Raw genomic sequence first — 18,476 nt, forward strand, 5'->3', positions numbered from 1 at the left:
TTGCTGGTGGGGTTGCAAATTAGTGCAGCACTCTGGAAAGCAGTATGGAGATTCCTCAGAAAGCTTGGAATGGAACCACCATTTGACCCAGCTATCCCACTCCTTGGCCTATACCCAAAGCACTTAAAATCAGCATACTACAGAGATACAGCCACATCAATGTTCATAGCTGCTCAATTCACCATAGCCAGATTGTGGAACCAACCTAGATGCCCTTCAGTTGATGAATGGATAAAGAAACTGTGGCATATATATACAATGGAATATTACTCCGCCATGAAGAATGATAAAATTATGGCATTTGCAGCCAAATGGATGAAATTGGAGAATATCATGCTAAGTGAGATAAGCCAATCTCAAAAAGCCAAAGGACGAATGATCTCGCTGATAAGCACATGAGGACATATAATGGGCGGTAGGAGGGGTTAGCGTTAGGGTTAGGGTTAGGTTTAGGGTTAGGGATTAGGAGGGTGGTAAGAATGGAGGAAGGAAGGACTGTATAGAGGGAAAAGAGGGGTTGGGGAGGTGGGGGGGGAAGGGAAAAAAAAACAGAATGAATCAAACAACATTGCCCTATGTAAATTTATGATTTTTAATTAAGAAAATGAGAGAATACACTCCATTTATGTATAATCTATCAAAATGCATAAATGCATTCTACTTTCATGTACAACTAATTAGAACAGAGAAAAAATTTTCAAAAAGATTGTAGCAAAGTTCAGTATTATTTAAAAGAAAGTATTAATGAAAAGACTAAGAAAGAGTAGATAGATGGTTGTTAGAAGATATTCCAATAAAGTCTTGTAATGAAGGAATAATAAATTATGGACCAATGAAAATTTGTGAGTTAAATATATATTTAAATATTGATATGTCATATTAAGAATCTCTTTAACAATAGAATAATAAAATGCAGGAAGAAAATAAATGTGTAAAACAAAACATGGCAATTTAAAACCAGTAAGATATATATATATATATATATATATATATATATATATATATATATATATATAAAATATATAAATATAAATGGGTTAAACTCATTCATTAGAAGTCATAAAGACATGAACTAGGTTGTTGAAAATTAGATGAGCATGACTTACAAGAAAAACTATGCAAAGCCAAACAAGATATAATATTTGAGTCATCAGGAATGAAAAGCAGTATATCTCTGACAAACTAACCAAATAGAACACCACAGGACAATATGTAATATTAAATAAAATAAAATTTCACATGTTCATAAACCATGTACAAATCTAAGAGTTTTTCTTCAGATGAGATTGGGCATATTCAGGGTAGGAAGGACATAGACATGAATTCATCTTCAAATATATGACATAAAATAGAGAACATTACCAAGAGAAATTAAAATGTATCAACTAGTTTGAAGGTTTTAAGAAAATTGTTTTAGAATTAAATAGGCACAAATAAGTAGGAGCATTGATGATTTGTGCAACACTATAAACTATCTTTGCAGTCCTTGGAATATAAATCTACAGCAAATAAAGAGGATAAATATTCTAGTCTCATGGTACATATTATGCAATTAAATATGCATGCTATCAGGAAAGGAAGCTTTAACAAATTCCAAATAATTAATTTGGCATTTATATTGGTTGGAAAAATGGTTAAGGGTTAGCACAGAATGCTACTCAGAAGTTAGGATGAGGGGTTGGGGTTGTAACTCAGTGGTAGAGCACTTGCCTAGCATGTGTGAGGTACTGGGTTTGATTCTCAGCAGGGCATACAAATAAAATTTAAAAAGGTCCATCAACAACTAAAAATGTTTTAACAAAAGAAGTTAGAATGATTGAACTCAGTCTGTACTACCATGAATAGACCTTGAAAATATGCTGTTGAGAGATTAAAAAAAGTAGAATATTTACACAATTTAATTCTATTCATGATTGTTTTGAACACTCCAATTCTAAAAATATACAAATATATATATTATATAATTAAATATATATATATATAAATAACATGGAATGGAAGGAAACACTTGTAGTAGTTGCCTCCAGGTGTGGAGGAAAATGGAATTGAGCAAATGACACAGTAAGACTATTCCTTCCACTATGGGAAATGTTTGATGTCTTTTATTACCCAACCAAAAAATTTCCCAGGCAATAGGGAAAGGAATAGGGACAGGAAGACTGTGACGTAGAGAGAGAAAGAGGAAGAAGAGAGGAAAGGAAGGGAGGGAGAGAGAGACAGGTGTTTTGAAACAAAAACTGTGTAGTAAGTCTTGAGTATTTCATACGTTATTACTCCACTTATTTCTGTATTTTATGCCTTTAAAATCAGCAAATCATTTCAATAAAACTCTAAGGATTGCAAACTCATGTTTTGAAATGTTTGCAAGTGACAAATAGTGGAATCAAAGTCAAGAGACTTGATTTTGCTGGCCACGGTGGCGCACGCCTGGAATACCAGCGGCTCAGGAAGCTAAGGCAGGAGGATTGCAAGTTCAAAATCAGCCTCAGCAACTTAATGAAGTCCTATGCAACTTAGTGAGACCCTGTCTCAAAATAAAAAATAAAAAAAGGCTGGGGATGTGACTCAGTGGTAAAACCCCTCTGGGTTCAATCTGCCATACCAGTAAATAAATAAATAAATAAAGGTGAGAGAGACTTGATTTTTACTGCAGTCTCTATCACTTATAAAGGTGTACAAGTTCCTTCCTAACAATGAACCTAGGTCCTTCAGGTATAATGTAAGAATAAGACTATTTTACCTAGTTTACAATGGTAGTGTAACAATATTTTAAACAGAGAAAATGATTTTTAAATGTGAATAATTTTTTTGAATAAGTACTAATTACTGTAACATTTAGTTATTCAATGTCAACAATATCTTAGGCATTTTTAGAGCATCATTAATAATCAAGATAATAAAAATGAACATTAAAATATTATTATCCTAATTTTATTTTTTATCTTTATTTTAAAGACGAAAAATCTGAGGTTCAGTGATCCATTCATCCACATTCACAGGGGTAGTAAATGGCAGTGACATTCTAATATTTTCTAACTATAAATTATACCTTTCCTTTTGGTAAAAACATTTTTTGTAGCATAGGAGATAATTGTGGAGTTAGGGAAAAGTGACTACTTCAAGGGCTTTTCTCATGTTTAAAGCCTGTAAAATTCATTAGTAATTGTGTAATAAATCATTTATCTTGGTTAAATCTTTTAATCACATTTTCTAGTAGAAAGTATCTATCATTTGAATAAAAAGATTGCCAGATGCCTTCATTTGGGTCTCCAGGAAGGGACTCTCCTGACTATAGAGCTGCGTGTTTCGGTACAGTGATTTTTATATTTCCAAGTCTTAATGATATGTAGCCTTCTGCTAGTAACTGAAGTGGCGGTCTGTCACCCTGCTGCTTCCGCTCACTGTCTGCCTGACAGCCAGGATAGAAAAGAGCTATCTGCTCTACCACTGTTGCTCCCAGGAGTCCACAGCTATGCCACCTAATCTGAATGTTGTGCTTCAGTAACTCCTTAAGAGGGTCTTCTGCCCACTTAGCTTATGTTCCCTAACCACATGGCAGCTGTTTAGGAAGTGGGCTATCATCAGTTCTCTACACAGAGACCTTTCAACAGAGTTGCTCTACAGTAAATATGGATTCAGTGATAGCAGACTCCTATCTTACTGATTAGGCCATCACAACAAAGATTAATAGGAGTCACTGATCACATAGAGTTACTCATAAACCATCCATTGTACATATTAGCATTTCCAAGCTTTTTTTCTCATCAGAAGATACTCAGGATGCAGGAATGTTTGAGGAGGAAGAATGTAAACAAGTTACTTTGTGATACTGAAGGCCATCCTGGGTTCCGAAGAACTTTGTCTACATTAATTTTAAAATTCATTTTCCTTATTCCTTTCAGCACCTCACTTTTTACTTGTTCACGGAAGTATTTTCATTATTGTAATCATAATTTGATTTGGATCCCAGAGTTATTTATCACATTAGCTTTCCTTCTGTGATATTAGTAGCAAAAAGTAAAATAACTAAAAGTACTAATCCTAATACTGGGTTTTTTTTTTTTTTTTTTTTTTTTTTGGTACCAGGAATTGACCCAGGCGTGCATAACCATTGAGCTACATCCCCAAACTTTTTTGTATTTTACTTAGAGACAGGGTCTCACTGAGTTGCTTAGAGCCCCACTAAATTGCTGAGGCTGTCTTTGAACTCCTCTTGCCTCAGCCTCCCAAGATGCTGGGATTATGGGTGTGTGCCACTGCGCCTGGCCTTGATATTCTATTTTATGTTTTAATTTCTGGTTTGATTGAGATTTCTGGCAGCTGTTCTTATGAGCAAAGCTAAATCTTCCTGAAGACATTGTTTACATTTAGTAAAATGTACACATCTTTAGATACCCTATAAATAAGTAAATCTATTTAAAATTAATATTTTAAACATATCAAATGTAAAAATCTATGTGATAAGGAATATGTAGCATGCACTCATATTCACATTTGGCTTTAAGTACCTTGTGTTCATATTATACTAATTGAGATCATTTTAATATTTCAGAATGCTAAGTTGTATATACTAGTAGAAAACACTAGCCTACACTGAGATACTAGTATTTCACAATTTTGTTCTTGCATGTCTAAAATATATTTACATGATTGCTTTAAATAGTTTCTATTTGCCATTTTACTTTGAAATGGCATTTTTATGATCTCCAAAAATGCATATGACTGTATCATTATTTTATTCTAACTATATGTAGAATGAAGACCCATATTTTTATGATAGATAAAATGAAAAAAATCCTTATTTTCAGGCTCATTTTACTAATGTCCAATTTAGGTAATTTTAAGGTAAGGTAAATGCTAAGGCATTAAGAATTCAATATAAAAAGAATTCAATATATTTCAAAAATAGAATTAAGGTGGGGTTAATGCATAGTTTCAATGACTCAGGGGTGGCAATCAGTAAAAAATAAGATAATAAGAAATCAATGCAGAACAGGGTAAATCTCCCGATTCCTTTTTTATATGTCAGTTAGAGTTGTTCTATAAGGTGATATAAGAATTACTCAGAACACGATCAACAGCACATAGGGCATATCCACATAGTTCTAGGTGCTTGCAGTACCATCTCTCACTCTGACCCTGAAACTGCCAGTTTTGGAATCTGAACCAAGAACCAGTGGAGCTCTGGGTTCCTTGGCAAAAACTTCATATTTCCCCCACTACAGCTTGCAAAGAGATAGTCAGTTTCAGTTCAGTCACACACAAGCCCTTTTTGTGTCAATCAGCAAAGATGTTCATCACTCATGCCCTAGAATACCATCTTCATCCCAACATCAGAATCAAACTACCACTTCTCCTTGATTAACCAAATCATTTCACACAATGGACTGTTATTAGCTGTAAAAATGATATCAATTGCTGCAAAAGTGGATGGAACTAAAGGACATTATGTTAAGTGAAATAAATCAGAAACAGAAGGACAAAGATCGCATGTTCTGTCTTGCACATAGATGCAAAAATGTCAATCTCAAGGTAATATAGAGATTACTAGTGGCTGAGAAGGATAAGAGTGGGGAGGGAAGACAGGGTGGATATTTGGAAACCACACACAGTTAGATGAAAGTAATAAATCATAGTATTCTGTAGCACAGTGGGGTGACTATAGTTCATGACAATTTATATATTTTATGAACTAGAAGAGAGGCTTTCAAAGGCTCCAATAAATGATAAGGAGATAAAATATGAATTACCCTGATTTGAATAGTACATCCTGTATATATATAGAGAAATAAAACAGTAACTCATAAATATGTATAATTACTGCCTGTCAATTGAACATATTTAAATATTTTAAAAGATAGAAATATTTACCTCAATTTGATCATTACATATCATATACATATACTGAATTATTACATAGTACCCCATAAATTTGTTGAACTAAATAATAAAGAAAAATATTCAAGGTGGATGAAACCACACACAAGAGAATAGCTATTACATTATTCCATTTATGTTAAATTGCAGAGACAGAAAATAGACTAGCGGTTGCTGGGTGAGGAGTAAGAACAGAGAATCTGCACAAAGGATGCATTGTGATAGTTGTACTTTAAGTTATTAAAAATAATTGAATTGTATGATAAGATTTTGTAAACTTCATTATATATAAACTATGTTACAATAAAGTTTTTAAAATGTGGAAACAGGTAAACTAATTATAAGGTAATAATTATAGACAAAGGAAGAGATGATAGTACAATCTCTGCACTATCTGGGTACAGATCACATGTTTGACATAAGTTTGAAAACTTTCTCCCACTTTGTTGTTTGTATTTTTTAAGAGTATCTTTGGAAGTACAAAGGTTTTGAAATTTGATGATATCCTACTTATCAACTTTTTTTTTTTTTTAATGAGCCATACTCTGGGCAATATATTTAAGAAATCTTTGCTTAATTACAGGGTCACAAAGATTCTCATGTTTTCTTCTAACAGTTTTGTTGATTTAAGTATTATACTTAAGTCTATGATCCATTTTGAATTATTTTTTCTTTTATGATCATCAATTTTAAATTATTTTTTCTTGATGATATAGGGTTCCCTGCTTTCATCTTTATTCACCTATATTCTGTTATCAACACTAGATAGAATGGTCATTTAAAATATTAAGTCAGATATTGCACTTACTGTTAAGAGCCTCCGATGGCTCTGTATTTCATTCTAAATGATATTCAAAGTGCTATGATGTCCTGTGTATTCTACCTTTTGATTCCCTCTCCTGTGTCTTTCTAACCTGCATACTTCACTGTTAGAGTCTAAGAATATCTGCATTTGAAGGTTTTTGCAAAAGTTGCTTCCACTGTCAGGAATATTTTGTCACCTTCTCATAGACATCTTCCCATATAACTCTCCATAAATTAGTCTTGCTATCATACTGCCTTTCTTTCTTACACTTTTGTATTTTTCTTCATGACCCCTAGCATCTCCAAACCTAATGTAGGCATGTTTGTTATCTTAGTTTGTTTATGTACTGTCTGCTTCCTTATCACAATGAAATCTCTGTAAGATCAAAGATATTTTTCTTTTGTTCAACATTTGTTATGGTTTAGATATTAAGTGTCCCCCTAAAGCTTACATGTGAGACAATGCAAGAAAGTTTAGAGGTGAAATGACTGGGTTGTGAGAGTTTTAACCTAATCAGTTCATTAATTCCCTAATAGGTATTAACTGGGTAGTAACTATAGGCAGGTAAGGTATGGCTGAAGGAGGTGGGTCATTGGGGCATGCCATTGGGATATATTTTGTTCTTGGTGAGCAGAACTCTCACTTTGCTTCCTGATTGTCATGTCAGGTCGATTGTTCTTGTCAGGTCTTTTGGTCACAGCAATGAAAAACTGACTAAAACAGCATTCTATCTTCATTATCTAGCAAAGAATGTGACACATAGTTAGAGCTCATTGAATGTCTGCACTTAAAACATAAATAACTCATGATTTATATCTTTGCCCAGGACAGGTATATGAATGAAAGGATGATTTTATTCTTCCAGAAAAATAAGAGAGGAGTAATATACAGACTGCTTTATTTGTGTACATAAATATTCCATTAAGATATATAAAATGTTATAAATGTTTATCTGAACAGTTTTACAAAAAGAAAATCTGCTCTATTTGAGAATCATACAGATGACAAGTTTGAATTATTCAATATTATATTTAAGGGTCTTATATAGGCACAGAAAAGAAGGTTTTTAAATAATTTCAGTAGAAATATTCAATGTAAAAAGGAAACATGCACATATTATATCTTAGATGAATGAAGTATTCCAGCTACCACATTGAGAAATGATCTTTTTTTTCCTTTCCATTTATAGTAATTTATTTCTGTCTACTCTTTGGGAGTTATCACTTGGTTATCAATCTCTACTTGAATTAAAGCCATCACTTCCATTTTACTTTAAATTTATATGAATGGATTATAAACTACTAGGGGGCAGGATCCATATCTTATCTATATTTGGATTTTCCAGAAATGTCTTACATAAAGTTCAGACATAAATTCCTGTTCAATAAGTAGTAAGAAACTTTGGCCAATATTCTAGAACTTGAAAAAGTTATGTTGTCAAGTTTTATTGACTGAACGATATGTAATAAAAATGCTGATGTTGTGTTTATAAACTCACAGAGCATTAAGAACTATGTCCTAAATGTTTGAAATAAGCCAATAAAAATATGGCAATGTTTTCTGGGTCCTGGAACCAAGATTTTCTGGTAATATACTACAAAGATATTTACATTGCTATATAAAACACAAATATTTTTCAGGAAAGCATTTGGCACAAACCATTTTGAAGGATCCTGTATTTTTACCATTATATACTTTTAATGCTTTTATTCTTGCTTTAAGTATGTATATGAACTGAAATAAAAATGCCCATGTGTATATGCACAAACACACACATATATTTGTGAGTCATTAATGGAGTCTAATAATGTGTGTATATGACACAAGAGTTTGTATGTATGTGACAGAAGTTATCTCTTATGGTTAAATTAGTTTTCCATCTTGCTTTGATATTGGCAATATGTAAAGAACCAAGATGGTGAATTATGTGGAAACAAGTATATTCTTGAAGCCTATAAATGCAGAGTAGATCAACAACATATGGCTGATCTACATCTTATCTTAAAGTCCCCAAATCATTTACTCGGCCCTCAGACATTGCTGCTTTCCATATGTCAGAGTATCCATAGTAAAATTAAAATATACTTTTCTTTTTTAAGTGGGGCTATATAAAATAGTGGTTAAGAGCATAGAATATGAAGCCAGATAATCTGTATTGAAATCCCATTTCTTTTTTTACTACCTTCCTGCCCACAGGCAAATTACTGAATCATATTCCTTAGTTTCTTCCACTGTAAAATGGGTTTGAGAATATTACTACACATTTCACAGGGTTATTGTGAATATTAAATGAATTAATGTATGAAAGTAATTTTAACCCAACAAACCTCTTTCACAAAATAATTTTTGCCACTGCTGCTGCTACAACTGTTATTAAATAATAGTAATAAACTGAAGGTAATATTTTGTTCATTTTTTTTACCTCAAATGATAAATGAATATGAGGTTTTTTTTTTTTTTTCCGAGAGAAAATATACTTGTCTGTATGTGGGCATTTTTACACTCTCCAAATTAATATTTAGTAGCAAACATATTGTTATTTATATTCTGAAAAGTGTCCTTACCATATAAACCCTTTTGGCATAGCTTTGAATACATATTCATAAAAACTTCCTTTGTACTCAAAGAAGTATTTCTTGCCCCATCTGGCACAATTATACCAATGTTTGGTATGAGTTTCTACCTGTAAAGCTAAAGAAGATTTAGATTTAATGCGTAGGGTCTGTTCTTTCTCTTTTTACTTTTTAAAAAATGTTGGAAATAAAGACTCACATTTAAATGCAAATGATAGAATCTTTGAATCTTTGTCCTGGATAGAGCCAGAATGAAATATTGAACATTTTTAATATATATAATTTTTATGTATATGTTTAATTACATATGAAATATTATTTGACTAGGCATATACCAGACTCCTACTTTGTAATTTTTGTTTCAAATTTGTAATGTGAGTCATACATTACTCAGGAAACATTATACAGAAGGAGTCTGACTTAATAATTCAATAATATAGCCTGAAGTTGATGTTCTAGTATGGGAAACTTTCTAAAGATCTCCCATTTCTCAGAAGTTCTTGCTCATTCTAACTTTTGTTTATGAAGCAGGAAAGTTTTTACAGTTATATTAAACAGATGAGAGTTTAGCTTATACCATAAAACAGTACTCTGTGATAATTTATTGCAGTCTTCAGGGGATTGTCAACTGGATGTTTCTCGTTGGTGGTGGTGATTGTAACTGAACATTGATTTTTATTATTTGAATAGCAAAGATATGTAATATGGATAGGCCAGCAACAAGAAAGGTGTTGTCACTTCTGTTCGAAGGTACTGTTTACCTTCTAGAATGATGTGAATTGATACCTGGAAAGACGAAATCTATTTCTTATTGATCTCATTGGTATGTTAATACCACATACACACAGGCAATACAAGTATATCTGGCTGGCTGGCTGGTTGGTCCTTAACTGTTATGGTTCCTACTCAGTTGCTAACTTACTTATTGCTTTAAACAAATCATTCGAACCCTTGTTACTGCTATTTTTCTGGCATGTAATATTAAACTATGATTCAAGCTAATTATAATTTTGTTCATATTTTATCTACAGGGGTTCAATTGAATACATTTGCTTTTAAATGATTTCAATGTATCCTTCTGATTTCCCAACAAATTTTCTATTAATTCACTGTATATATATTTAGAAAAGACATGAAATATTGATACATGCTTAAAATGTTCTTGTTTATCCACAAATACAAATATAATATTTATGATGCTTTTCAAGAGAAATCAATTACTTGGAACTCAAAGGCACAGAAATAGCCTTTGAGTTTTTTCAAAGTTTTAAGAAAATAAGTGGTATTTATTCTGCACTATGGACATGGTCCAAAGTATTCCCCAAGTATTCTGATACTTCAAATTTTAGTGTGAATAGTTTTTTAATATCTTCACAATCATATTATTTGTATGTACTAAACTTTCATGTTACATGAAAAATTTTAAGCAATCTTGGGGAAAACTGCAACTATTTTATATTTTCAGAAGATTTACTTCATTTTGTAATGCCTTTTTGTGCTGCCATAGAAGGTATATTTTATTCCATTTATAAAATGTCTTAACTATTTCCATGAACTAAGGTTAGTACCTTTTGGTTAATATACCAGATAATATTTTCTTTGGAGCTTAGTAATTTTATAACATTGTTAATAAAGTTAGATGCAATGAAAAAGGTATACAGCTCTTTGTTATAACTTTACTGAAAGCAAAGGCGTTTCAAGTATCAATCAATATGTGTACATGTTTCTCACCCATTCAGAGGAAAATGAAATAGCAGTATCTCTGGTAAAAGTTGGCATCTGTAGTATATTTCTCAACGATGTCATGCAAATTCATGTACCATTTTATCTGTTTAAAATTTGACATAATCAATGTATACAAACATAACTATTAAAAATAAGCTTGTACTTTCCTAACTGAATTGATAATGGAGGATATTTTCAATTTTGAAAGGGGAAATTCATTAGATTTACTGATATGGAACCACAAAGACAACAATATATGAAGAAGGTAAAGAAATGAACATAGTGTAAACATGATCATTCACAAGATTTTCAAGAAATATCATTTGTTGGTTTTAATGATCATAATCTTTTAAGTATAATTATAAACCATTAGAGAAAAATGAATAAAGATAAAAACTGGATTTATAAGATAAATCCAGTTTGCTTTGGTGGCCTTTGAAAAAGTAAAAGTTAGTGGAGTTGAGGGTAAGTAAGGAGATGCATAATTGACATCAACTAGAAATTCCTTTTTCTCTTAGAAAAGAGTAGAATATTATAATAAAAAATAAAATATAAGTAGGTAGGAAAAATGAAGGAATTCATATGTTATGATTTCTATCTTCCCATTGAAAAAGTGAATTTGAGTTGTTTATATATTCTGGATATTAATCCCCTGTCAGAGATGCAGCTGGCAAAGATTTTCTACCATTCCGTAGATTCTCTCTCCATGTTCTTAATTATTTCCTTTGCTGTGCAGAAGCTTTTTAATGGATGGCATCCCACTTATTGATTCTTGGTTTTATTTCCTGTGTTTTGGGGATCTTGTTAAGGAAGTCTGTGCCAGTACCAAAATAATGGAGTGTTGATCCTATGTTTTCTTCTAGTGGTTGCAAAGTTTCTGGTCCTAAGTCTTTGATCCATTTTGATTTGACTTGTGTGTAGAGTAAGAGATAGGGGTCTAGTTTCATTTTTTGACATATGGTTAGCCAGTTTTCTCAGCATCATTTGTTTAAGAAGCTGTCTGTTCTCCAATGAACAATTTTAGCTTCTTTGTCAAGGGTCAGATCCACTAACCACATTTTAAATGGGCAGTAACTACATGCAACTGGTGGCTAACATACTTAATAATGTGAATTTATTTCTACCATTGAAGAAAGTTCTATTGGATAATGGTGGAACTAAAATCATTCTGTTCTTACTTGGGCAATTTTTATTTAAATGAAAGAAAGATAACCTGTTAAAAACATGTGTGTGTGTGTTTTTAATGATTTTTAGTTGAGTATATTCCTGATAAAGTAGTTTCTTATTCTTAAGCTAGTCCTAAATTCATAAATGGAGTAAAATAATCTGCCCAAGAGTGCTAATATTTACAAAGCTCTAGTCTTATACTGGTACTTCAACCCCAATCCTAGTTTCATATTGGAGGAATTTTGGTACTTCATGCTAAAAATCTCCCTTTCAACTAGTTCTTGATTTTGTACTTTATGTGGAATAAATGAGCTTCCAATTTTCCTCAAGTCTTCAACCATCTCTTTTAAACTCTACACTAAGTTATTAAACCCAGGGAGTTTTTGTTGTTGTTGTTGTTGTTGTTTTGTTTTGTTTTCTTAGTAATAAGTGTCATGAGGTTGCAGGAGAAGAACACAAACATTTTTAGCTAAGAACTTGAGTTTTTCTCATTGTCAAAACAGTTATTTGATTTTTCTGATATTATCTTTCTGTATATATTATATTCCATTAAAATTCATTTTAAGTCTAAATACAGAAAATGCATTTAAAGTAAAGCTAGAAAATTATCACAATTATCATCATTATCTTCATTATCATCACAGTAATCCCAAACATATGTGGTACTACCTATGTGTATACACTATGGCAAGAGATTTATACAAATGTATTAACTATGTTCTTACAGCAAACCCTCAAAACAGATGCTCACTCAACACATTTAGTATGTTATAGTGATGAGGAAGATTGTATTAGTGTATATGAAGATGGATGCCATAGAAGTCATTACATATATGGGCCAAATCTTGATGATTAATACAATAAATATTTATTTATTCTTCATATAAAAATAAATTATAAAAATTCAAGGGTGGATTAACCTGATGATAAATAAGGCCATATTTTTTCTATCTCGGGTTTTCACTGCAAAATAGGAGTTTGGAGATTTTTGCTTCCAGCCAGCACATGAAAAAAGAAGAGGATAGAGAAGGCACATTTATTTCTTAAACACTTTGACCTCAAAGAAATACAAATCACTTCCATTCAACATGCTAGTCATATGTACTCAGTTTGATATAATGGTTACTGGGAAATGTAGCTTCTGGGAAGATATTTATTTCTCAGTAATTAACTTTTCACTATGGAAGACTGGTATGTATCTAATTCTAATAATTTCTTATTATGTGAAGTAGGACCTTAACTTTAACTTATGTAAATTTTGATTTCCTACATTCCATAATGAATTTGACACCCTTATTTCACAAATAATAAAGAAACAAACTACCGAGGTAAGGGCTCAAATATAGAAAGCATTCAATAGATAGTAACTAATTAATTCATTGTCACCTTCTTTAATAAGCTATCAAAAATACTAGTCCCTACAGTTTGAAACTGTTTTTGATTCTGGTAATTTCTTTACCTATTGCAACAACCAACCTAATTAGAAGGACCCTATATCATGTTTGCTAGCCTTCCATGATTCTGCCTGTTCATGGTCCTCTAAAGTTAATTTGTTTTTAATTATACATCACTGTTCTAAGCTTGTTTATTGGAACTTCCCCTTTATGTGTTTTTTTTTCTTTTTATCTTGGAATGCTAATGCCAATTGTACATATTTCTCACTCATCTATTGGAAATTTTACTTTCCCCATAAATGCACATGTGTCTGTAGCTGAACTCCATGTTTCTTCATATTCTGCCTCTTCTAATTTCAGGTTTCATTTTAGAGATCAGATACATTAGTCCATGTTGCTGTATCTGAGCCATTTTAGTCTAGATTTTGAGTAATGAATAACCTAACAGGCTGAATGAAACCATATAATATATGCAGAAGAAATGATATACATGGAAATCTAATTTCTTTTGCATTCAATTTTAGTCAATTTTCCTTTAACATGAATGTGTATGTGCTTGTCTACACAAGTTGCATATGGTCTGTGTGTGTGTGTGTGTGTGTGTGTGTGTGTGTTTGGTTTAAGATTGGATTGTAAGAAGGAGAAAGTTTATATACTGTTACTAAATTTTTTTCTTAAGGTTGTCCATGTTAAGAAAGAGCAATTTGTGAGAAGTACTTCAGTGGCAATGATTAAGATAAATGTCATTTTTATCAACTCTGGTTTTTATTGGAAAATAAAGCATGTTTCATACTTATTTTCTAGAGTTAGAATAGCATATGTGTTCAAGAAACATAGTCTAATAAATGCGAGCATTAATAAAAACATGTTACCAAATAATTTGGTTGACCAAGATGTGAAGTAGTCAAAGTAACAGAAACAGAAGGGTTTGGATATTTTTAACCCTGTAAGAAATAGTATAACTTAGGTGGATTTGATTGGAGAAAGATTGAAAGAAAAGTTTTCTTACATGACAACTGTGCTTTGAGGACAAGGTAGGAAGGATTTAAAGACACCACTCAACCTAAAGAAAGGTCATAGTAGCATCACAGAGTTCACTTGAGAATGTTTATAGTAGATTTATTTGGAAGGAATGATGTTGTGAATTCCTTTCCCAAAGGAAGTAGGATGCGGCATCAATCATAAATCCCACCCTGAAAGAAAGGGATGATAAATGAGCTTGATACATGTTTCCATAAGTTTCATTGACACTGGGAACTAGTATTTAACTCAAACAAGGAGAGAAAAAAACATAAAAAGAGGGAGCAGGGAGAGATGTTTGAGTAGCAATTGTATTGAATTCTCAGTGCTTTATTTGGGGAAAAACTGCATGATTAATTCATAGGGCCCAGATGTGGACCATGGGCCATGAATAAGAGAAGTAAAATATAGTTTTCTTAGACTTTATTCAAAGAAGCACCTGAAAATGGTAGTTAGATAAATGGTAGAATAGATAAACTGAAAGCTTTTCCAGATAGCTAGGGGCAGGCAAATAAAATGGAAACTCATCAGCATACAAACATCCGTAGTGTTCTTTATTGATAAAAAATATATGAGCCAGAGGATCCAAGATGGCGGACTACAGGGTGACTGCATCTCCATTCGCTCCAGAACCCAGGATTCAAGAACGGGAGGCATTGAGAGACTCGGACTAAAACAGAACCACAGGGTGAATCTCCCCCACCAGGTGAAGCGCTGCCCGGGTGGCAGAACTGGATTCAGGTGGCTTATTAGAGTAGGGTAGGGCAGCTAGAGTCTTCCCCAGGCAGCCCTGCGCACTCCAGCGGTGGGCTCCTCACAGAGGGCCAGATTCTCCAGCATCTCAGAGCAAACCCCCCAGTGAGAGCCTTTCTGCACAGAACCAAGCTTCAAGTCCCTGAAACAGGGTGGCGAGTTCCTGCCCGCAGGTTGCTTCAGGGACCAGAATAGGGCAGCGAGGGACTTCCCCAAGCAGCCCGCAGCGCGGCCCTCTCCAGCAGGAAGTGCCTTTCCAGGCTAACTTCTCGGAGCAGGCCTCCCACTGAGAGCCTTTCCACACAGAGCCAGCTCCAAGTCCTAGAACCAGTAGCGGGATAGGGGCAGCTTTCCTTGGAAGCACTGAATTACCAAGTTACTCCAACTCTTCAGACAACTGAAGGCAGGAAGGTGATACACTGGAAATCTACAGGGACACTATAAGCCAATAGAAGAATTCTGCAATATCACAAAGTCCCACTGATATCTGACCAATATGAGAAAACAAGGGAAGAAAATGTCCCAAACAAACCTAGAAACTATATCAATAAAACCCAATGACAGCACAGCAGAAGAAATGTCAGAAAGGGAGTTCAGAATGTACATAATTAAAACAATCAGGGAAGCAAACGAGGACGGGAAAGAGCAAATGCAGGCATTAAATGATCACACCAATCAACAGTTAAAGGAGCAAATACAGGAAGCAAGAGATCATTTCAATAAAGAGTTACAGATGGTGAAAAAAAAAAACAAACAGAAATCCTTGAAATGAAGGAAACAATAAACCAAGTTAAAAACTCCATAGAAAGCATAACCAATAGGATAGAACACCTGGAAGACAGAACCTCAGACATTGAAGAAAAAATATTTCATCTTGAAAACAAAGTTGACCAAACTGAAAAGATGGTAAGAAATCATGAACAGAATCTACAAGAATTATGGGATATCATGAAAAGGCCAAATTTAAGAATTATTGGGATAGAGGAAGGCTTAGAGAAACAAACCAAGGAATGAACAATCTATTCCATGAAATAATATCAGAAAATTTCTCAAATCTGAAGAATGAAATGGAAAACCAAGTACAAGAGGCTTATAGGACTCCAAATATACAAAATTACAACAGACCCACACCAAGGCACATTATTATGAAAATACCTAACATACAAAAAAAAGACAGAATTTTAAAGGCTATGAGAGAAAAGAACCAAATTACATTCAGGGGGAAACCAATAAGAATATCAGCAGATTTTTCAATCCAGACCCTAAAAGCTAGAAGGGCCTGGAACAACATTTACCAAGCCCTGAAAGAAAATGGATGCGAACCAAGATTCTTATACCCAGCAAAACTTAACTTCAAATTTGACAATGAAATAAAATCCTTCCATGATAAACAAAAGCTAAAAGAATTTACAAAAAGAAAGCCAGCATTACAGAACATTCTCAGCAAAATATTCCATAAGACATGAAAAACAATGATGCAAATCAGCAATGGGAGGAACTAGCCTAAAGGAATAGCCAAATAAAGGAGAAATCAAATCATGTCAAAAAACAAAAATGAGTCAAATGACTGGGAATACAAATCATATCACAATAATAACCCTGAATGTTAATGGCCTGAACTCATCAATCAAAAGACACAGACTGGCAGATTGGATTAAAAAGAAAGACCCAACAATATGCTGCCTGCAAGAGACTCATCTCATAGAAAGAGATACCCATAGACTAAAGGTGAAAGGATGGGAAAAAAACATACCATGAACATGGACACAGCAAAAAAGCTGGAGTGTCCATCCTCATTTCAGATAATGTGGACTTCAAGACAAAACTAGTCAGAAGGGATAAAGAAGGACATTACATACTGCTTAAGGGAAACATAAATCAGCAAGACATAACAATCATAAATATCTATGCCCCAAACATTGGCTCATCCATGTACAGCAAACAAATCATTCTCTATTCCAGAAATCAAATAGACCACAACACAATAATACTAGGTGATTTTAACACACCTCTCTCACCACTGGATCAATCTTCCAAACACAAATTGAATAAAGAAACCATAGATCTCAATAACACAATCAACAATTTAGACTTAACCGACTTATATAGAACATACCATCCAACAAAGAATGAATACACTTTCTTCTCAGCAGCACATGGATCCTTCTCTAAAATAGACCATGTCATATGTCACAAAGCTACTGTTAGCAAATACAAGAAGATAGAGCTACTATCTTGTACTCTATCAGATCATAATGGATTGAAATTAGAAATAAATGACAGAATAAAAAACAGAAACTTCTCCAATGCCTGGAGACTAAATAATACACAATTATACTATTATATGATGAATGGATAACAGAAGACATCAGGAGGGAAATTAAAAAATTCTTAGAAGTAAACGAGAACAAAGACACATCATATCAAAATCTCTGGGACACTATGAAAGCAGTACTGAGAGGAAGATTTATTTCATGGGGCGCATTCAACAAAAGAAGTAGAAATCAAAAAATAAACAACCTAACACTACAGCTCAAAGCCCTAGAAAAAGAAGAGCAGACCAACACCAAAAGTAGTAGAAAATAGGAAATAGTTAAAATCAGAGCCGAAATCAACGAAATTGAAACAAAAGAAACAATCGGAAAAATTAACATAATAAATAGTTGGTTCTTTGAAAAAAGAAACAAAATTGATAAACCCTTAGCCACACTAACAAAGAGAAAGAGGGAGAAAACTCAAATTACTAAGATTCGGAATGAACAAGGAAATATCACAACAGACACGAGTGAAATACAAAACATAATTAGAAGCTATTTTGAAAATCTATACTCCAACAAAACAAAAAACCTCGAAGACATCAACAAGTTTCTAGAGATATATGAATTACCTAAACTGAACGAGGAGGATATACACAACTTAAATAAATCAATTTCATGCAATGAAATAGAAGAGGTCATCAAGAGCCTACCAACAAAGAAAAGTCCGAGACCAGATGTGTTCTCAGCCGAGTTCTACAAAACCTTTAAAGAAGAGCTCATTCCAATACTTCTCAAAGTATTCCATAAAATAGAAGCAGAGGGAACCCTCCCAAACTCAATCTATGAAGCCAATATCACTCTGATACCTAAACCAGACAGAGACACATGAAGGAAAGAAAATTTC

Source organism: Sciurus vulgaris (genome assembly GCF_902686455.1).
Source record: "Sciurus vulgaris genome assembly, chromosome: X".
Classification (NCBI taxonomy): domain Eukaryota; kingdom Metazoa; phylum Chordata; class Mammalia; order Rodentia; family Sciuridae; genus Sciurus; species Sciurus vulgaris.